Source organism: Pleurodeles waltl, chromosome 5 (assembly GCF_031143425.1).
Source record: "Pleurodeles waltl isolate 20211129_DDA chromosome 5, aPleWal1.hap1.20221129, whole genome shotgun sequence".
Lineage (NCBI taxonomy): Eukaryota > Metazoa > Chordata > Amphibia > Caudata > Salamandridae > Pleurodeles > Pleurodeles waltl.
In genome coordinates this window covers 1,311,541,694-1,311,564,543 of record NC_090444.1, presented here as the reverse complement: position 1 = coordinate 1,311,564,543, position 22,850 = coordinate 1,311,541,694, and positions in this window count along the sequence as shown.

Genomic DNA, 22,850 nt, shown 5'->3' with positions numbered 1-22,850 from the left:
CTACTATTGTGGATAACATGCTAACAAAATTCTCAGGAGCTATAATCCTGATGGATGCTGAACTCGCTGCAGAAAGAGCTATGACTCTTCAAAATCGGCTTGCCTTAGACATTCTTTTAGCAAAGGATGGCGGCGTTTGCAAAATGCTTGGTACACGTCACTGTTGTACATATATACCAGACAGCAGTGGAAAAATTAGAAAGATGCTTACAAATTTAACTAATGAAAGTACAGATTTGAAGGAATTGAAAGAACCAGGAGTCTGGGAGAAAGTTGGAAAGGGATTTGCTTCTGTGGGAAATTGGCTCAGCAACGTTTGGAATGGATTGTTACTAAAAATAGTGAAGGGAATATTGATAACATTAATTTGTTTATTAGGCTTTTGGGGAATATGGAAACCTATCAAAATATTGAAAACAAGACGCGAAAGGAGAAGAGAAGAGAAAGAACAGACCAAAATGGTAGAAATATATAGAGAAAAATCTAAAGGGATTAAAAGAAAAAGAGAATTGACTGAAGTGCCAAATTACTAAACAGAACTTTAATGGAATAAAATTTGTGGGTAGATTTGATGTGATGACATAATTAGTCATCAGAGGAGGGATTGATGATGCAGAGAAAGAGGGTCCAACATATATTCATATGTCATATAACCAAAATCGTATAATGTAGTGTGATTTTAGTAAAGAAAATAATGTACGAGGGAAATTGTGCCCTCTGGGTAGTTCGCCATCATTATAAACGAGCTTTATTAATCATGAAGAATTGAAAAATTTAGTAATCCGTCATAATTGCAAATGTATGCCATGATTTCTTATTTGAAACTGTTTTGCTTAGCTTAAATTTAGTAGAGGCTTTGGCCTAGTTGCCTGGTCTCAGATTCTAACTGCGTGGCTTTTCCTTGAACTAATGAAACATATATTCTTGCTTGAAGTTGTATTTTTTCCAGCAGAGATGACTAATACACGTATCTCCAAGGTTTCGTACTAGGCCGGTTTCATCCCCTTTGATACAAGGTCAGTCTCTGCAGGTGCGGACAATGAAGGTACAGATACTAAAATAATTGGCAACCCATGTTGCAACTTGTGTTCCAAGGCTCCAAGGACAATGTATGCATAAATGAGCACTAGTAAAAGGACACATTTCATTGGACAATTTGAAGCCAACCTATGAACCCTCCAATGGAAGACCTTGCAGAATTTGTTTCTCACTTAAACCCACTGGACAAAGAGAAGTCAGCCATTTTCCTTGCTGCCAATTTGAAGCCAGATGCCAGACTCCATTTTGGACGACACCCTGATGCCCTTTTCTCTATCTGAGAGAAAGAGACTTTAAGAATTCTCACCCTAGAGACTTTAACTTTGATTTGCCCCGTCTTGCCCATGCAGTAACTTTGCCCCATTCTACTTGCCGCTGCAAGGAAGCTTGCCCTTAACTTTGCCCCTTTTAAACCTGTCCCATGCTGATCGGACCGGTACCTGAGGGACGAAGACTTTTCTTGAATGCTGATTGTATTTGGTAAATATGAAAAGATAAATGTATTATGCATTGTGTTTTTCCTTTTAGGTACCAATTGCTATTTTGATAGTGCCCAAGCTAGACGTTTTCCAAATTTGTATTGACTAAATTTGTTTTGCATGAAGCCCCACATTCCAATGCTAATTAGAGGTTAGTCGAGGTATTCATTCGATGCACCATACTAATTTGAAATCTTGTTATGCTGACCAATGTATGAAATTAGTCAAATACAGTTACTCATATTAGTGATTTGCATTGCCATAACTGAATGTATCATTATCCAGATTTTGCGTAGATTGCGTTTCTTTCGCCGTTATGGACAGCTAGTAATGTTCATATACATATATCATTTGGTTTTGAGACTTATATACATCGTACTAGCTTTGTTAATATAGAGAAATAAATTCATTAACTTTTAATAAACTGGTGTGGTTATTCATGACTGAAAGGTCATGGTGCGCCGAAATACCAACTGTTATTGATTTCCGATGTGTTATTTTGATCTATTAATTGGGTATTGATTACCGATTACAATAGTTATTGGTTATTGATTTAAGTGACCCGACTATTCGAGGATGTGGAGAGCCCAACTCGACTAAAAGGTTCACCGACCTCCAACGTGTCCAGGTACAGGTAATTTATAAGGGCTGGACACGTTATCACTTGTCAACAGGTTTTGGTTTACGTGGCAATTACCACCTGCCATATCTACCTCCTTATAACATTTTGCCCTTCTATGTTATCTCTGGGAAGTTCTTTGTGCCTTTTAAATGTGCTTGCACAAACACAGGCTTCCACATTGACTGTCCAATATCCTTATGTCTTAGACCTGTGTGGCGTAAGTTGATTCATCACCCCCACTCGTCCCCCCATCGATTTCAGCAGCTTTGCCTTGCCTCGGTTTGGATGCCACCATTGCAACCCTCAACTTACACCGTGCCCCAAAACTAATGAGAAAAGCATCTCTGCCTCCTACTTTTTTCCTTTGCCCACAAGGGAAGAGACTTAAGTCTCACTCATTGGTGATCCTATTCTACACTGCTACTTTCCACACTCCTTGTTAATTTTTATATACTTTGATCCTGGGCTCAGATAATGCAACTATCCAATACTGATTGTGAGGGTTGAGTTTCAAATATGAACCCCATGATCTCATATCCATTAGCACACCCTTTTCCACAAAGTAATTGCAGTGCTATGCTTGGACTACTTAAATGAAAATGACCTTGAATGAATAACATTGACTTAACAGTGATTCAAACTGAATTTTTGTTGGTAGCCGAAGAGCACAGTTGAGGATTGGGGTCTCTTAGTGCCTGGGAGCCAGGTAAAGGTCTAGTCTGCGGTGTACAGATTGTTCTAGTGTTATTCGTTAATATGTAAAATATGGTAGCGGCCTTGTGTCAGCTTCTGAGCTTTGCATACACAGAAAAAGGTAATATTCTGCAACTTTCATAGCAATTTGGACAGGACCATTAGGGGGTATCCTTAGGCTCCTCCCTTACCTCTTTATGCCAGTGCCATTCATAGTCTTGGTGCAACAAACCATCATTGAGGTTGAGAGATACAGGAATTAAATTGGAGCACAGGAAAAATGGGCATAGATTGGTCCTAATATAAAATTGCAGGAGGCAGTGTTGTGTCATGTTTTCATGTGTAGTACTGTGTAGTGGTAAATACAATCCTGATAACTAGGTGTCTTTTTAAGTTTTCCATTGAAAATGAGAAACAATTGAAAGCAAATTATTTCTAAATACAAATAGCTTGTCATGGGGGGCAGGCAAGGAGCTTTGCTGTCCCAAATTGAAGCACATTGACGGATTGTCCCTCAGTTTGTTTGCCTTTGTGAGTAAAATCCATGAATAAAGTTACGCCATTTCATCTTCATTGCACTTCCCTGGACAATTTCAACTTTCTAGTTCGTACTGCCGGAGTTTTCCACAAGATAGGATTACAATTGAACTCTCTCTTTTTCTAATTGTGTCTCTTCAATGAAGAGCAAGCTTTTCTACTCGAGATAGGCTGGAAGATGACCTGCAGTGACACTCTACGAAAATAGTTATGCACTGGATTTTTTAGTATTTGACATGACTTAATTTAGCCCCCTAGTTTTTTTTTTGTTGCATTTTTCCAAAAAACATTGGACAGATTTTTAATGAAACAGAAAAGGGATTGTGGGTTGGGCTATGGAAGTTCATCCAACAAATTCTGCACTATGCTCAGCAGTTTTTTCATTTGGGAACTATTGTGGAACATCACTTTTGGGTGGCTCTTCTAACTTTTGCCCACTTTGATTGATGCTCACAAAAACTTTGTAATGAATCATTCATCATGAGGGTTGGAGAGGCACAGACAGGTAGATCGACAAGGCCCTTTGTGCTGGCCTTCCACTATTTTTGATGAGGAAACTGGATATGGTCCAGAATGCAATGGCCTGTCTTGTTCTCAATTTACCCAGACAAGCTTTGGTTTTGCCGTACCTGAGGAACCTGCACTGGCTCCCTGCTAATAAGAGGACCTTGATCAAGACTGTTGTTCTTATGCACAGAGCAATGAACTACTTGTGTCCAGAGTACTTGTCTTCCCGGATACCTCACTACTCTCCCTTAAGAATCCTGCGCTCTTGCTATGGCCACGTGGCCAAAGTTCCGAGGGTGTGTCTGGCAAAAGTAGGAGGCAGATCCTTCTCCTTTCTTGACCCACAAGCCTGGAACAGGTGATGTAGTCTAAATTGTAGTAGAGTCCTTTGTGTCACAGAAGTCATCAAAATGTGACAGTTTATCTCCTATGTTAATCAACGTAGAAGCTGCACTGACACGCAGTGTAAATGTGCATTAATTTACTCTGCAGAGTTCGACTTAGGTGGTGAATCAATTAAATCATATATTAGAAAGATTACATTGACATTATAATGTAATTTAAACTTTAGAATAATGGAAAGTATTGAAACAATAGTGAATTTCTAATGATTAATGAATTAAAAATGTGTGCAAAAACTAAAGAAATGTAATTCTCTTATATATCTAATAAAATGTATTAACAAAGCTTTCTCGTTTCAAATGAAATGTGTTACTCATATTAATAAAGTTTTATTAATGCTGAATCTACAATTTGCATATTGTATGTGTTTTATTAAAACATATTAATTTAATATATTTTTGTAATCCTCTTGCATTAGCCTAAGTGAGGCCCGTAAAGCTTGAATTTTGTGACTGTGCAGAAAATGCTGATTCCTTCCTTAACGTGAGTTTTCTTTCAGACTACGTTCCCATGAGAAGACTAGATTTTGGTAATACGCCCTATTGTTTAGACATAGAGAGAATGTATCGTAGTGTCCTTGACTGCAGGATTCTGTTTGACATGGACTAACATTGTATACAATTGTTTCAAACTTACGTGGAGTCACTCGGATGGAATATGTTCACATGGCACACTTGGGAAAAGATGTAAATGTTTAAACTTGGAGTCGTATGATCGGTTTCTATTGGATGATGCCCCTTCAATGTAAATTGGACTGATACTTTTCGCAAATCAGAATGTTTTATGAACTTTTTTTGTCAATGACCAGTTCGACTTTGGTCAGATACTTTCCAGATCCCTGACCATGACGCTTTGCTAAAGAAGAGTACCCGTATGCTGAACCACTTGAAGAGGTCTGCCTTTGTATATTGAAATGCCCCTTTGAGACTTAAAATATTTTCCAGTCCCCTTCAGAAGACTCTTGATCGAGCTTCTGCCATGCTGAAGCTTTCCTTTTTTACTTATTTTTGCCTATCTTAGCTAGTAGTTTGCAGTCCAAGATTATCTTTTTACAAATTATTTTAGTCCTTTTTGTGCCTTTTGTGTGTTTGTCCGCATGTGTTCGGCCCCACACATGTTTTCCTGATTTGGTTAGTTATAGGGTTTCTCCATGCCCAGTTGAAATTATGACTCTACTGAATTGAAATAACTGATGATTGCTAATCCTGAGCAATGCTTTATTTCTACATCTCAGATAGTTCTCCTAATGATATGTATTGTACTTCTTGAATGTTTAGTTTTGTTAATGTTAGTCCACCTGGATTTATTTTGATGCCTTGGGCAACCTTTGGTGATTATGTATCTTTATAACTTGGTCTTGCACATTGTCTACATTACTTTGTGCTTGTGTTTATACTAAATCTTTAACTTTATTTCTGACTGGAGTTTTCCTTCTATGGCCACATCAGTCAAGGTCTTTAGATTGATTGGCTTTGGATAGAAATTGTGTTAGGGGTTCTAGCACACCACTCCAAAGATCCATCAACCTAAAAGGGCATTGATTCCTGCCAAGGATGAAAATGCTCCAGCAGTTGTGGTAGCAGCGGCATGGTTTTATCCTATAAGGGGGGGGACCATTCCTGTGCAGTATTAGGGAGATAGGACTGAGCCCATGCGATTGCCCAGTTCAAAGATTGTTTACCTCAAATTATGTCCCACGGTTAATTCTGAAGATTGCTGAAGTTCCAGCGTCGTGTCTATAAGTGACAGATGTGTGAGTATAAATAGGGTTTTGTACTTGGATTACTTTTGGCCTGAATATTGTGGTGAAGTGTGATGTTGTGAAGTGTTTTGCAGAGTTGTCGTACTCAAAGTGATTGTGGCACTTTTTGCTCAAAATTGTCCACGGATGTTGTTGTTGTTGTTGTTGACGGGTCCGTCATGGCCTAAGAGTCTGGGATAACACACAACTGTAGAAGGCACTTGGTTAATTTATTGTCTGCAGTGAGGTACTTGTCATGAGACATCATTAAAAGTGGCATTAGTTTTCCCTGAGAGCATGTGAGTTAGTGGTTGGTATTAAGTGAATCCTGAGTACACATGGAGGATCTGTATCAACCATAGTGAGAATTGCTGGTCAAGTTTCACTCGTTGTATAATTGTGAAAGCTACAGTCAGAAAAGTATAAGCCCATACAGCTTTGAAGTTTTTGAGTTCCCACGTTCATAGTGTGCAGACAGGTTGTTGGTTTTTGATCGCAATATTTTGCATTAGGTGTGTGTGAGTGATTGTGTGAGACACAATTTTGAAGCGACTGCATTGCTGACAGAAGTCAGTATGATGTAATTCTGTGCCAGGTTGGTATAGGTCAGTTTGTGTAAAGCCACGCTGGTATTGGTGGACAGTGCTGCACTGCTACTGGTGGAGAATGTCAAGACCAAAGGATTGTGAAATTGAGGTTACTTCCTGATTTGATCGAAATTGTTCTAATTCATTCAATTTAACCAAATATGTAGTTCCTTAAGGCATTTAAAAGTGCATTAAAAGGAGATGTAATTAATCCAGTTAGAGACAAAATACAAACACCACCCGAAGGAACTCCAGGTTATATTGTGTCATCTATTAAATGTCTTCATACCTGTACTTGGCTTGAACAATAGTGCAAAATGACTGAAAAAGAAGATGCTTTAGATTTTCCTTGATGTGAAACATTTAATTTGTGAATTTTAGACAATTTGAGGCAAACAATGGATGAAATGAAACCACCTCCAAGATCCATACATTTTGAAAGCCTTAGTATTTAGGAACTTGTTGCCCGTGAAAGAATGTCAGCCAAATACGAGAATAGAATGCAGAAAGCAGTAAAGGCACTTTCAGAAACCAGATGGGATGCTGAGCAGAAAATGTAGAGAGCAGATATATTAGTTGGAGTCAGAATGTTTCCAGCTTTTCAAAGGAAAGTGACAGAAGTACAAAACCCAATACTAAAAAGAAATATGAAAAGGCAGAACAGACAGCAGAAACCGAGAATAATAAGGCAGTAATGTATGACAGTGATTCAGATGGCGAGTTTATAAATCAGATCCTGATTAATCATCTGTCTTTGTATCACTCAGTTGAGGTAGGAACAAAAAGTGAAGCAACACAAAATGTAACCCTGAATATGCCTACTGCTCCAGTGGCACAAACCCTGAATAAGATAATACCAAGTACACCTGTAAATTCAGTGACACAAGTGCCCGTAGTGTATTCGCCAGTTCTGATTGATAATACAGTTCAGTCAGTTCCAAGTCCAGTTGTAAATCAAGTTGTACCAAGTCTTAATATAAGTCAGACAGTGCAGTCACCTTACATGAATCCTCCTGTGCAAAACTGTACCCCAAATCAGCCTGGGCCAATGTTTACTCCAATTCAGTAAGTCCCAAATGTTACCCTGAGTCAAATAGGACAAAGGTTCAGTACTGTGTTAATAGGACAGAGTGCAGGAATGATCCTTCCTCAAAATCATACAAATATTGTGGGTGTTGATGCATTAACAGTTCCTGTGACTATAGGTCCAGATGTACCTTTGTATGCTTCAGGCAATTCTGGAAGTAATGCCCATTCAATAAATGTCCCAAGTCTTCGTGATACACCAGTTACATCAGCTGAGATATCACCAATTGGGATGCAGAGATCAGTATATTCAAACAATTCAGAGATGGAGAGAACAGCTTCTCTTGTTCCATCTTTGACCCCTACACGGATCGTAGACCCTAACCTGATGTAAAATCAAGCAGGACTTATTCCAGTGCGCGGTTTCCTCAGGGAAGCCCTCCTCATTTCATGCCCAGACCTGATCAAGTCCTGAATGTACATTGCAGTATCCAGCAAGCAGAAGAACGCAAGAGAAATAATATCAGTTTGCAAGGTTTCACACCACAAAAATTGACAGATTGATTAATTAACCTGAGTCCTCAAGGTGCAACAACTGTGATAAATTGCAATGCTAGAATAGAAGAAACACCAGAGAGAGATAGATCAGTAAATGTGTCCAGATTGAAATTGGAGTTAAATGAAATGATATTAGGAAGTTAGACACAGCTCAATGGGAAACCTTCACAGAAGATGAACTGAAGTTTTTGTGTAAGTATGTTACACAAAGGGCAGGACAGGCTTATGAGAGATTAGCTGAACTGGCTCAAAAATATTATGTGGATTTAAAAAAATCAAAACCCTTCAAGAAAAGCTACTGGTTAGAGTTAAGATGAGAAGACAATGGCCCACATTACAACCCTGGCGGTCGGTGTTAAAGCAGCGGTAAGACCGCCAACAGGCCGGCAGTTTAAAAAAACAAAATCTTGACCATGGCAGAAACTGCCAACATAGACAGCCACTTCAACACTCCGACCGCCACGGCGGTAGAAACAAACACTGCGGCGGTCACCGCCAACAGACAGGCGCAAGACAATGTACCGCCCACCCTATCACAAGATGCCAATCCGCTACCTTTTCCGGAGCGGAACCAACGGGAACAAAAACACGGCGGAAACAGGACTTGGAAGGGAAAACACTCACCTCTCCATACCCCATGAAGAACCAGGACGCCACGGAACCAGAACTCCAGATACTCCCTGCGATGGTCTTCCTGCTCCTCTATCAGGAGCACGAAAGACGGCGGCGACGACCACGGTGAGTACTGCACCTACAACACAGGGGTGGGGGGAGGGAAAAGAGAGTGACACACACACGCAACACGCAAAACACCCCCACCCTCACCCACTACAACATACACACAAATACATGGCGCAGCATTACATATACACCCCGTACCACCCCTGGAAGAACGCAAGGACAAAAGGAAATGAGTTTAACGATTGTAATCATGAAAAATCCAGTAGTCAAAACTCGAAATACAATTATGTACACCAACTATACAAGTCCGGATAGTGCACCAATTATTGTCCGTGGACCACTGGGCCCAAAATGCCTGGGCGAGGCCCACACTAGATACCAGACATCAAACGGAGAGAACACTGCAGGGGCAACAGATCGAAATGAAACAGGCACCTCAGGGGGAGGGGGAGGCACCTCAGCCTGATGAATGCACGACGCCACTGCCCACTGCTGTATCCTGGGGAGTGCAAAGCCACAGTCTCTCAAGTCTCTCCAGTGGGTGGATTGCCCACTGCTTTATCCTGGGGAGTGCAAAGCCACAGTCTTTCAAGTCTCTCCAGAGGGTGCATTGCCCACTGCTTTATCCTGGGGAGTGCAAAGCCACAGTCTCTCAAGTCTCTCTAGTGGGTGGATTGCCCACTGCTTTATCCTGGGGAGTGCAAAGCCACAGACTCTCAAGTGAATAACAGTCTTCACTGGTTCTGGAGGGGGCTTTGTGCTCAGAGTGCTTCATCCTGCCAAGGACTGAGGTAGTGGATGTCTTTCTCCACTGTTTCTGGAGGGGGCTTTGTGCCCAGAGTGCTTCATCCTGTCAAGGACTGAGGTAGTGGATGTCTTTCTCCACTGGTTCTGAAGAGGGCTTTGTGCCCAGAGTGCTTCATCCTGCCAAGGACTGAGGGAGTGGATGTCTTTATCCACTGGGTCTGGAGGGGGCTTTGTGCCCAGAGTGCTTCATCCTGCCAAGGACTGAGGTAGTGGATGCCATTCTCCACTGAAAGTGGTGCATCATGGAAGCTGCCCAGGCTCCTGGAACTGACCATCAGCTTCGGACGACTGACCACTGGGGATGGTAGCCATGTCTGCGGTGGTGCCACTGGCTCAGGATGTCGTGGGGGCTCTGGCGGTGCTTGCGGCGGGGTCAGCCGTGGTGGTGCTGGCGGCGGCCTCAATGGTGGCGGTGCTGGTGGCGGGCTCTGTGATGGGCTCTGTGGCATCGGTGCTGGCAGCGGTGCTGTTGGCGGGCTCTGTGGCATTGGTGCTGGTGGCGGGCTCAGTGGTGGCAGTGCTGGTGGCGGGCTCAGTGGCAGCGGTCCTGGTGGCGGGCTCAGTGACTGCAGTGCTGGTGGTGGGCTCAGTGGTGGCAGTGCTGGTGGTGGGCTCAGTGGCGGGCGTGCTGGTGGCGGGCTCAGTTACTGCGGTGCTGGTGGAGGGTTCAGTGACTGCGGTGCTGGTGGCGGTGCTGGTGGCAATGCTGGTGGCGGTCTTCTCTGCTGTACAGGTTGGCGTTGATGTGGACATTAGGTGTGACACTGGTACCATTGTCGGTGCCACCATGCCCTCTCCTGACCTGCCCTTTATTTTCTGGCCCTTCCCCACTTGGATGGTGGTGCAGCTGTCTTGCCACTATCCTCTTTCGGTTTACCTGAGCCCTTGGTGGCAGGTATTTTCTGCTTCTCCCTCTGGGATGTGGGCAACTTTTTAACTTTTGCAGGTGTCGGAATGTCCTTGCCCTCGCTCCGTGGCACACTGACAGCCCTGTTGGTTGGCGCACTCCAATAGCCCGCAGTTGCTGGCACCACTATGCCTGGTGATGTGGTGGCTGAGGTGCTGGGTTGGGACCTGGAAAGCCTGGCCCTAGGGGACAGACGGGGGGGAGGTGTAGGGAAGAGGTCAATATTAGCCAGGAAAAGTTTTTTAGACACACTGAGACGGGTAGATGGAGTGGGTTTGGGAGTGGAGGAAGAGGTAGTGGTTGTAGGAGGTGTACGCTTGCTGAATTTGGGTGAAGGTGCATGGGCTGGAGGCTGTTGTGAGGTGGATGGCTGTTGGGTTTGTGTGTGCCTGCGTTTGTGTACTTTGGGAGGAGGGCTCACAGACACACTGGTAGAGGACACAGGGGATGTGTGAATGGAAGTGGGGGTTGTGAGTGCACATGAGCGGTGTGTGGTGATGGACGTGCTGGTGATGGAGGTAGTGGCTGAAGATGTAGTGCATGCAGGTGTGAGTGGAGATGAGACAGGGAGGGAGGAGGAGGACGTGGAGGAGGGGGACACAGTGGAGGCAGTGGATGTTGTTATGTCTGCATGGGTATGATGCTTGTGTGAGTGCCTGTGGGATGACGGGTGATTATGTTTGCCTGAGCCACCCTTGTGTGTTGAGGTGTGTGCATGCTGGTCTGATGGTGTGCTTGGGATAGGCTGAGGTGCAGGGGATTGGGTCTGGGTGGAGGAAGTTGGAGGGGGGGAGGCTGGACACAGGGACAATGGCTGCCATCAGTGCTGAGGCCAGAGCCTGAAATGTTCTCTTTTGGGCTGCCTGGCCAGAATGAATGCCTTCCAGGTATGCATTTGTTTGTTGCAAATGCCTCTCAACACCCTGGATGGCATTCACAATGGTAGATTGCCCAACAGTGAGGGCTCTCAGGAGGTCAATAGCCTCCTCACTGAGGGCAGCAGGGCTAACTGGGGCAGGGCCTGAGATGCCTGGGGTGAGGGACCCCCGCCAGGAAATGAGACCCCTCTGAATGTCGTCCTTCTGTCCCACTTTGTCACCCTGTCCATCCATCAACTGCCCTAGCTCCACTTCCTATGCCCCTTTGGACAATGCACCTGTGAAACAAATAGACTGGACTCTGCCATGGACATTCCTCCACCATCACCCCTGCCCATTTTACAACCCCCTCCACTTATATGCACAGAAATAAATACCCTTGAATCACAAAACAATCTGGAGTCAGTCTGTGCTTTCACAAATGTGTATTTACAATAACTATGGAATATAGCAATGTCAATTTTCTTGTCAACATAACGATGTAACACAGCTCTAGTCCATGAGGTAATATAGCGGAGGTCACACAGTGGGACCCACATCTGTTAAATGGAAAGGCAAAGTGACAAGTCACGGTCCATACACTGGGTAAAAGTGACAGACTTATGATAGGTCAAACAATTGTATGAGGCAGTGATATCTTCTTACCTGTGTCTCACTGGAAGTATTGCTGGATAACATGGTTTCTGTTGTCGATATCCTCTTCTTCTGCCTCCTCTTCTTCACTGTCCACAGGCTCCACAGCTGCCACAAGACCTCCAGCTGGACCATCCCCCTGCAGAAAAGGTACCTGTTGTCGCCAAGCCAGGTTGTGCAGCATACAGCAGGCCACGAGGATATGGCAAACCTTCTTTGGTGAGTAGTAGAGAGAACCACCTGTTATATGGAGGCACCGGAACCTGGCCTTCAGGAGGCCGAAGGTTCCTTCTATAATCCTCCTAGTTCGCCCATGTGCCTCATTGTAGCGTTCCTCTGCCCTTGTCCTGGGATTCCTCACTGGTGTCAGTAGCCATGACAGGTTGAGGTACCCTGAGTGGCCTGCAAATGTCGAGGGATGACTTTTAGACCCACACTAACCCGTAGGGACAACCCCAGACTCAGACAACTATTCACAGGGTATAGGGTCCTTGTCCTCACCTATTAGCCACACACGGTGCCTCTGGAGTTGCCCCATCACATAAGGGATGCTGCCATTCCTCAGAATGTAAGCGTCATGCACTAAGCCAGGAAACTTGGCATTCACATGGGAGATGTACTGGTCGGCCAAACACACCATCTGCACATTCATAGAATGGTAGCTCTTCCGGTTTCTGTACACCTGTTCACTCCTGTGGGGGGATACCAAGGCCACATGTGTCCCATCAATGCACCTATGATGTTATGGATATGTCCCAGGGCATAGAAGTCACCTTTCACTGTAGGGAAATCCTCCACCTGAGGGAAAACGACGTAGCTGCGCATGTGTTTCAGCAAGGCAGACAACACTCTGGACAACACGTTAGAGAACATTGGCTGGGACATCCCTGATGCAATAGCCACTGTAGTTTGAAAAGACCCACTTGCCAGGAAATGGAGTACTGACAGGACCTGCACTAGAGGGGGTATTCCTGTGGGATGGCGGATATCTGACATCAGGTCTGGCTCCAACTGGGCACACAGTTCATGGATTGTTGCACGATCAAGTCTGTAGGTGATTATTACGTGTCTCTCTTCCATTGTCGACAGGTCCACCAGCTGTCTGTACACCGGAGGATGCCGCCATCTCATCACCTGCCCCAGCGGACGTGCCCTATGGAGGAGAACAGTGAGCAGAGAGCCAGCCAACACTGAGGTATTACAAATGTCATTTGCACAAATTTGTTAATCAGCAATGTGCCTGTTACTGTGTGTATGCAAGGCCTAGATAGGTGTGACGCAGTTATCATTAATGCCATGTGACCCCCTGAAATGGTGGGTGCCTGACCAGTAAGGTGGGACAAGGGGATATTACGGGGTGTCTAGGTGGGGGTGGTGGGCATTGGGTTACCCTAGGCCAGGGCGAGCTTTTTAGGCAAGGTCTCTTTGTGAGGCAGGCTATGTGGCACCCCAACCCCACCAGAGGTAAGAGCCATCTACACCTAGTCAGGCTCCTGTGACTTCCATCAGTGCAGCAATTGGGCATGGGCCTTGTACCCCATGACTCTGTGAATAATCTAGGAACTACAAATGCATGGCGTAGTGCAGAGAGCTGCTGTATCTGTAGTGTCCGCCAACGGTAGTGGTATTGCATGCACTGAACATGTCTTTCTTCTATCTTTCCCCCCCCTTTTTGTGGTCTCCCTGTTCTTGCGTGCAATAGCATCATCAGGCGGAGGAGCAGTGGCACCGGAGCATGAGGGAGCTGCATCCCACTTGGCCCTGGAGGGCAAGACAACGGAGTTTGAAGCCACCAGTGGAACGGAGGGCGAGGGGAGCTCCACGGCGGGGACAGGAGGTGACAGCAGCGACAGCAACTCCTCCTCTGATGGGAGCTCCCTTGCGGTGGCGGGCCCCTCTGTGCCCCCGCATCAACAGGTACAGCCGCCACCCCCCCTACCAGCACCACCCTCCCAGCAGCCCCTCAGCATGTGTCCGTGGCCACTCACCCAGGAGGGTGGGCATCTTCTTCGCCCCAGGCACCTCAGGCCCTGCCCCAGTCAGCCCTGCATCCCTCAGTGAGGAGGCTATTGACCTCCTAAGATCCCTCACTGTTGGGCAATCTACCATTGTGAATGCCATCCAGGGTGTCGAGAGGCATTTGCAACAAACAAATGCATACCTGGAGGACATTCATTCTGGCCAGGCAGCCCAACAGAGAACATTTCAGGCTCTGGCCTCAGCACTGATGGCAGCCATTGTCCCTGTGTCCAGCCTCCCCCCTCCAACTTCCTCCACCCAGACCCAATCCCCTGTACCTCAGCCTATCCCAAGCACACCATCAGACCAGCATGCACACACCTCAACACACAAGGGTGGCTCAGGCAAACATAAGCACCACACACCCCACAGGCACTCACACAAGCATCATACCCATGCAGACATACCAACATCCACTGCCTCCACTGTGTCCCCCTCCTCCACATCCTTCTCCTCCCTCCCTGTCTCGTCTCCACTCACACCTGCATGCACTACATCTTCAGACACTACCTCCATCACCAGCACGCCCATCACCACACACCGCTCATGTGCAGTCACCACCCCTACTACCATTCACACATCCCCTGTGTCCTCTACCAGTGTGTCTGTGAGCCTTCCTCCCAAAGTACACAAAGGCAGGCATACACCCACCCAACAGCCATCCACCTCATAACAGCCTCCAGCCCATGCACCTTCACCCAAATTCAGCAAACGTACACCTCCTACAACCACAACCTCTTCCTCCACTCCCAAACCCACTCCATCTACCCGTCCCAGTGTGTCTAAAAAAACTTTTCCTGGCTAATATTGGCTTCTTCCCTACACCTCCCCCCGACCGTCCCCTAGGGCCAGGCTTTCCAGGTCCCAAACCAGCACCTCAGTCACCACATCACCAGGCACAGTGGTGCCAGCAACTGCGGGCTATTGGAGTGCGCCAACCAACAGGGCTGCCAGTGTGCCACGGAGCGAAAGGCAAGGACATTCTGCCACCTGAAAAAGTTAAAAAGTTGCCCACATCCCGGAGGAAGAAGCAGAAAACACCTGCCACCAAGGGCTACGGTAAACCGAAAGTGGATAGTGGCAAGACAGCTGCGCCACCATCCAAGGTGGGGAAGAGCCAATAAATAAAGGGCAGGTCAGTAGAGGGCATGGTGGCACCGACAATGGGACCAGTGTCACACCTTATGCCCACGTTGACGCCAACCTGTACGGTGGAAAAGACCGCCACCTGCACTGCTACCTGCCCCGCCACCAGCACCGGAGTCACTGAGCCCGCCACCAGCACTGCAGTCACTGAGCCCGCTACCAGCACCGCCGCCACTGAGCCCACCACCAGCACCGCCGCCACTGAGCCCCCACCAGCACAGCAGTCACTGAGCCTGCCACCAGCATCGCCGCCACTGAGCCCGCCACCATCACCGCTGCCACTGAGCCTGCCACCAGCACCGCCGCCACTGAGCCCGCGTAAGCACCAATGCCACAGAGCCCGCCACCAGCACCTCCGCCACAGTGGCCGCCGCCAGCACGGATGCCACAGTGCCTGCCACTAGCATCGCCGCGACTGAGGCCGCCACCATCACCGCCGCGACTGACCCCGCCGCAAACACCGCCAGTGCCCCCGCAACATCCTGAGCCAGTGGCACCACCGCAGACATGGCTGCCATCCCCAGTGGTCAGTCGTCTGAGGCTGGTGGTCAGTTCCAGGAGCCTGGGCAGCTTCCATGATGCACCACTTTCAGTGGAGAAAGGCATCCACTACCTCAGTCCTTGGCAGGATGAAGCACTCTGGGCACAAAGCCCCCTCCAGAACCAGTGGAGAAAGACATCCACTACCTCAGTCCTTGACAGGATGAAGCAAAGCACTCTGGGCACAAAGCCCCCTCCAGAACCAGTGGATAAAGAAATCCACTACCTCAGCCCTTGGCAGGATGAAGCACTCTGGGCACAAAGCCCCCTCCAGAACCAGTGGAGACTGTTGTCCACTTGAGAGACTGTGGCTTTGCACTCCTCAGGATAAAGTAGTGGGCAATCCACCCACTGGAGAGACTTGAGAGACTGTGGCTTTGCACTCCCCAGGATAAAGCAGTGGGCAATCCACCCACTGGAGAGACTTGAGAGACTGTGGCTTTGCACTTCGCAGGATACAGCAGTGGGCATGGAGCCCCCTTGTCGAGCCGTGGCGTAGTGCATTCACCAGGCTGAGGTGCCCCCCCCTTTCCATCCCCTGAGGTGCCTGTTTGATTTCGATCTGTTGCCCCTGCAGTGTTCTCTCCGTTTGATGTCTCGTATCTAGTGTGGGCCTCACCCATTCTTTTTTGGGCCCAGTGGTCCACGGACAATAATTGGTGCACTATCCGGACTTGTGTAGTTGGTGTACATAATTGTATATACTATATTTCGAGTTTTGACTACTGAATTTTTCATAATTACAATCGTTCAACTCATTTCCTTTTGTCCTTGCGTTCTTCCAGGGGGAGGGGGAGGGGTGTATATGTAATGTTGCACCATGTATTTATGTGTATGTTGTAGTGGATGAGGGTGGGGGTGTTGCATGTGTGTGTCACTCTCTTTTCCCTTCCCCCTCCCCTGTGTTGTGGGTGCAGTACTCACCGTGGTCGTCGCCGCCATCTTTGGTGCTCCTGATAGAGGAGCAGGAAGACCATCGCAGGGAGTATCTGGAGTTCTGGCTCCAAGGCTTCCTGGTTCCTCGTGGGGTGTGGAGAGGTGAGTGTTTTCCCTTCCAAGTCCTGTTTCCGCTGTGTTTTTGTTTGCATTGGTTCCGCCCCGGAAAAGGTGGCGGATTGGCATCTTGTGATAGGGTGGGCGGTACATTGTCTTCCGCCTGTCTGTTGGCGGTGACCGCCGCAGAGTTTGTTTCTACCGCCATGGCGGTCGGAGTGTTGAAGTGGCTGTCTGTGTTGGCGGTTTCCGCTGTGGTCGTGATTCCATTTTTTTTACCGCCGCCTGTTGGCGGTCTTACCGCTGCTTTAACACCGCCCGCCAGGGTTGTAATGAGGGCCGTATTGTCTTTCACCAATGATTATCCACGATTGGGAGACAAGCCTGTGGAATGGTACAAGCAAAAAGAGAGATTTGTGAAATTTTCAAAATGTCTGTGGGAAGATTTGAATACGTTGTTTGACATTGTGGTTTGGACTTAGTTGTAGACTGCATGTAAAGTGCACGTTGATTGGCCTGATAGTGAAACTCAAACAGATCTGGCACACTATCTGAAGAGGTGATGAAAAAGTATCACAAGGTGATTGAGTTTCTGAAAAATAAAGTGTCCCGAAAGATACTGATTGGCAGAAAATGACAGAACAGTCCATGCACCAAAAGAGTCAATTCATGCTTATTATGAGAGATTGTTACCATCATCTTTCAAGCATAATAGTGGCACTGAAACTATAAAGATATGTGTCAAGTTGTGTTCAGATTTGTGCAGGGATTGAAGCCAGAGATAAGTGAAAGGATTCAGCAGCACCTGGTTTGTTGCCAGAATAAACCGATTGATGAAATTATGCGCTATGCAAAATATTGCACTAATGAAATACAATTGAAGCGGAATAAGTTAAAATAAAAAGTCATGGTCTTGCACTTGAAAACTGCACAGAAAGCAAATCAGAATCTGCGGATGATGGTGAACACTGGTGTGATGCAAATCCTAGAAGTAGAGGATGTGGTGTTCAGATAGATCAGAGTGGAGGTGTTCTTGAAGTTCAGGCTTTGAAGGGAACTAATCTGTGTCATGCGTGTTTAAATCTTGGTCATTTGCGAAAGGAGTGTCCCTATAATAGTGCAGAATGCTGGAGTTGCTCAAATACAAGGCAATAATCAAGTCAAAATTCAAAGAGTTCAAAGACCCTGATTACAAAATGTGAATGTGTCCCCAGGACCGCAGATGCAGGTACAATAAGCCCCAGAAACACAGGAAGAAGTCTGAATCTTTCTGGGAATAGTTGGCTACTGCTGTCAGTGGATTCCAAACTTTTCCTTCTAGGACAAGCCTTCACAGAGACTAACACACAAAGATGTGTCTGATCAAGTACCATTGGATGACAACTACATATGTGCCTTCACTGAGCTGAGAGAAAGCCTATGCCGAGCCCCAGCTCTATGACTGCCTGATTAAAACATTTTTTTATTTTATTTTGCCGTGAAAGGGATGGATGTGCTCTCTCAGTTTTGACACAGTTGCATGGAAATGCAAACAAGCCTGTGTTTTATTTCCCGGCTACACTTTATCCTGTAGCAGTGGCGTTACTTGGTTATTTAAAAGCCGTTCCAGCCCTTAGTGTCAGCATTGAACAGTGCGGAGGCATTGTTATGGGCCACCCACTGAACCTTTTTTTTGCCCACTCTGTGGAAGTTCTTTGACCTTTACTAAAACCAAGTATCTCATAAATGCGCATTTGACCCATTATGAACAAACTATTCTTGCCTCCCCAAATGTGAACATTAAACATTGCACTGTACTGAATCCAGCTACCACAATGCCCAATCCTGTTGAAAATGCAAGTGACTGCGAGGATGAGGTTGAGCATGACTGTCTTGATGTGACTGAATTGTGCATCAAATCAAGACCTGACATTCAAGATGTCCCCTTAGATGAAAATGGATATGTTATGTTTGTTGATGGCTCCTGTTTAAGAGATAAAGATGGTCCCCTGAGAGCAGGTTATGTAGTTTGCACAGTCTCAGGTGCGATAGTTATGTTGGTTGATGACTCCTGTTTAAGAGATAAAGATGGTACCCTGAGAGCAGGTTTGAGGAATCTTTTCAGCCAAGCCGAAAGTACTCAGCACCTGAATGGACATATTTTTCTACTGATGACTGTGAACAGGAGCTTGTTATCCTTTGTGCTAACAATTTGAATCCAGTTCAACATTCTTGAGAATGAAATTGCATTGGAGCTGAACTTTGAGATCTCATTGCCAATTGATGAACAAAGACATTAGATTTTTGAAGTAAGTATCAGTGATTATGAACTGTACCTTTATTAGAGACATTTGAACTGAACTGTAGTGGAAGCTTTTGAATATTTGCAAGTAGAGAAAAATTCTTGATGAATTTTTGAGAAGATCAAGTAACTTTGTGAATAATTCCTTTTTTGAAGAGACTATTTTTGATTTTTGCTTTGCTCACAAATTAAAAGGACTGAAAAGAGACAGTACAATATAAAGCCACTTTGCATTTTTTTATTTTTTTATTTTGAATTCAGACTTTTTGGTCTGGAATTACAGAAATCAAGGAGTCGATTCGCAATAAAAGTAGTATGTATATATTATTGCTTATAGTTTTGAGTTGGGCCATAGCAAATGATACAGAAAAGATTGTACCCACACTTGTCCTGCAATTTGCAAATTCCCTTGTAGATCAGAATTCACTATACACTGATGAGAAGTATTTACACACTGATGGTTCCCGATGTGATTAATCAGCAAACATGTTTTATAAGCTTTTGTATGAATATGTAGATACCATTGAAGCTATAGATTTCTATGTATGTACACAGTTTCCTTTATCAGTAATTCAGAGATTCACATATCCGAGTTTACCTCTAACCTATGGAATTTCCTGTAACCTGTTATTACTACTGTTTTACCAGCAGGAGTATTATCAATACTTCTATTCAAATTATGATTTTGCATTTTTGGTTGTCCCCATCATGAAACACTTGAGTGACATTTAAAAAACAAAGAACATTGAATATGTGGGTGATTTCTTTGACCCTACATTGACATTTGGAAGAAGAGTATATGCACACAAGAACAATTTGACCTACAATGGCTTGCACATGTCAAATTCTCATTGGAAGAGACAGGTCTAGCCAAGCTGTTTAGTTCTCCAAATCCGTGCACCAGATACAGTAAAGCTTGTTTAAAAAATTAATATTTGGATTTGAGTATGGTAAGAAGGAATAATGTCAATCAGTTAAAATCTCAGTATGCATATACAAGCAGTTGTTGCTAAAATGATCTTGGATTTTCTTAAATTCAGCCTTGAAAATTATTATTTTCTCTTTGATGGCAACTTTTACCTACAGCTCCAGGGGACTGCAATGGGGGCAAAATTCGCTCCACCATACGCCTGTATCCTGATGGGAGCTGTGGAAAACTATTGGCTCTGGTCAGACCGCTCGGAACCTTTCATCAAACATATTATTTTTTGGGGACGATATATTGATGATATTTTGCTTATTTGGCAAGGCCCTGAGCTCCACCTACATCAGTTCATTCAGTCCCTTAAACCAAATCCTTGGGAGATAGAGGTAACTTACCAAATTTCCAACTCTGCAATTGAGTATCTAGATGTATTGATGTTTGTCGAAGACAATAAACTCCAGACCAAGTTTTTTCGCAAAACGACATCTGCTAACTCAATCCTTCATGCCACCAGCTGTCACTCACCCAGTACCATTCGGAACATACCCAAAGGTGAATTTAGCCGAGCTAGACTCAACTGCACAAATATTTCTGACTATGACAAGACATCCTCTGAAATGACCATGAGACTGACCTCTAGGGGCTATAACAGGGCTTCTCTTAATACTATCAGAAATGAAGTGAGAAGTATAGATCAGAATTCCCTGCTGAACAAATCTAAACAAACCAATAAGAATACAACTGTTCGTTTCATTACAGCCGTTCACAATGGTCACAAACATATTCGAAAATCACTAAGAAAATATTGTTTTTTACTCTTGAACAACTCTTCCATTAATCAATATATTACCAGTTACCCACAAGTAGGCTTTAGGCGGGCACCTAACCTACGCAATAAACTTTGCCCCTCATTTTTTCACGAAGGCCCTCTACCACCTTTCTACCACCTAAACCAAAAGGCTTTTATACTTGCAGTAAATGCTCTGTATGTAAATTGGGTCTTTCCAAATCTACATCAGTCAACATCAATAATTGTACCCATCAGATTGCTGGCTTCATTAACTGTGCCAGTACTCATGTTGTCTATGCTATTTGGTGCCCTTGCAATCTAACTTACATTGGTAGTACGATTCGTCCTTTAAAAACCAGAATCCAGGAACACTTCAGGAACATACGTAAGTCCGATACCCAGGATCCCATGTTTGAACATTTTATTAACTGTCATCAACACCAGCGCACTTTCACGTTCAGTGGCTTACGATGCATTAAACCCTCTCCAAGAGGAGGTAACATACTACTGCGACTACGCCAAGAAGAAAGCCGCCTAATCATCAAATATGATACAGTCAACCATGGCCTCAATAAAGACCATGAATGGCATTTTTGGCTTATGTAAACAACAATGAGGTTTTTTGCTTTATCTGTTTTATTTTCTCTTGTTTTCTAGGAATTGTATTTTGTATTATGTTAACACTTGTCACGCCTTATTTTAGATATTACAACATTGTACTGTCTTTGGTGCACTCTTAACGACCTTATTGTGTACTTGTTCTCCCTTAGGGTCTATCTACCCCAATCTTATATATTTTCAGACATACACAAAAACTCTGTTCTTCGTTTTCTCTCTCTATCTAGTCTCTCTTTCATGTATTTTACCTCATTTCCCCCCCAACTCACTTTCTCCTTACAGAGTGGTCTATAATATTCTTATATAATTTTTATTCACTTTCTTTCCTTTTTCTTTTACTAAGCACTGGACAATCATAAAATGGTACCATTTGGTCCCCAAAGACGACGGGCCTTAGAGTTTTGATGATTAATTTGCCACTCAAATATGGCACTTGCATTTTCTTTTTCTTTTTTCCTTTGCTTACTAAAATGGCGCCCATAACCTTTAGGACCGTCGAGTCCGTCGTTTGTTTTTAATTTAAACACAACGACGCAATAGGATCGTTCCTTTAGCCACAGGTATCTTAAACGCGACCCCGACGGGTACGCGCCCGTCCCGTTTTTCCAGAGGATTGCCGCGTACATGCGGCTTTCCGCTTTTCTATGCACTTTTCAAGGTGAGAATGGCAGCAATTCTGTTTACTAGCATACATTTTATTAATATACGGGGATTTATTGCTCACATCATCCAGTTCTTGATACTAGGTTTACCTGATTTTTAAATACATTTTACTTCCAATTAGTGGTCTTCCTGATCTATATATTTTTCATGAACATCGAATATTTGTTTAAACGGTTAAATACACGTGATGTGTTTCTCTTAGTTAGCAATTTACTTAGTTATACCACATGTGTTACAATTGCTATATCAAGCTTATTCTACATTATTACCTCCAAGCCTGGTATACTTCAATATTTGACCTTGTTTCCTTACAGAACATGTCTAACTTATTATTGAAATCATAAATGTTTGCCTTATCTTTAACGCCTTGAGAAAGCCCCGGCGTATATAGCCAGAGGGGGCGAAACATGTGTTGGCTTATCACCATTTTTCTCTGTCATTGTTTTGGATAATGCTTTTGCTTTGAACAAAAATACTTGTTGAACACATGGAATCAATACGTCTGTCAGCACAACAATGAAATAAATCTCTAATTTGATAACGTCAAGAACTGTTTGAGTGGGACTTTACCTAGTTTTTGTACCATATACCCTACAACCATATCGGTGGTCGTTCAAAAACCCAGGATCGCTTTGTGTTGATCAGGTTACATTTTAATTGTATTCCATTGATGGTGGGCTACCCTGCAAGATGCAATACCCACACTGATCCTTCACTATGCCCTTGTGATGGGATATCCCTTAAGGCAACCATACTTATTTTGTTCTTTTGTCATTTTT